This window comes from Solanum tuberosum, unplaced genomic scaffold, assembly GCF_000226075.1.
Source record: "Solanum tuberosum cultivar DM 1-3 516 R44 unplaced genomic scaffold, SolTub_3.0 scf00068, whole genome shotgun sequence".
NCBI classification, from domain to species: Eukaryota; Viridiplantae; Streptophyta; class Magnoliopsida; order Solanales; family Solanaceae; genus Solanum; species Solanum tuberosum.
The window spans coordinates 664,102-664,602 of record NW_006238994.1 but is presented as its reverse complement, the minus strand read 5'-3'; positions in this window follow the sequence as shown (position 1 = coordinate 664,602).

Below are 501 nucleotides of genomic sequence, written 5' to 3'. Positions count from 1 at the left end.
CTTGTTCAACTAATTTAAATTAATATCACGTAATTGAATTTAAGAGGAAGATACTTATTATTATTTTTCATTTTCAAAATTGAAATCGACAATTTATACTTTTTTTTAAATTTCAATTTAATTGACTGAATATGAGGTTTAAGAAATAAATTTTATATTTTTTAAATTAAAAATGTGTATACTCTTTAAAATCTTGTCATTAAACTTGTATATATTACGTTAAAATTTAAAAAATTATTAGATATTTTTTTATTAGCTCAAATAATACAACACTTAAATTGAGACGAAGAGATATTAAAGATGAACGGATCTTATCCATGTTCCATACAAAACCCTCAATACCTGTTTATTTTACTTTAGTTTTCTATTCTACATTATATTATGGCTAGCTATCATGACAACTATTTCTCCTTTCTTTCCTTTCTCCATTATTGATTGACATTATACTAATCATAATGATAGTAGAATCAATAATTCAACCCCACCTCCACCCCCACCCCC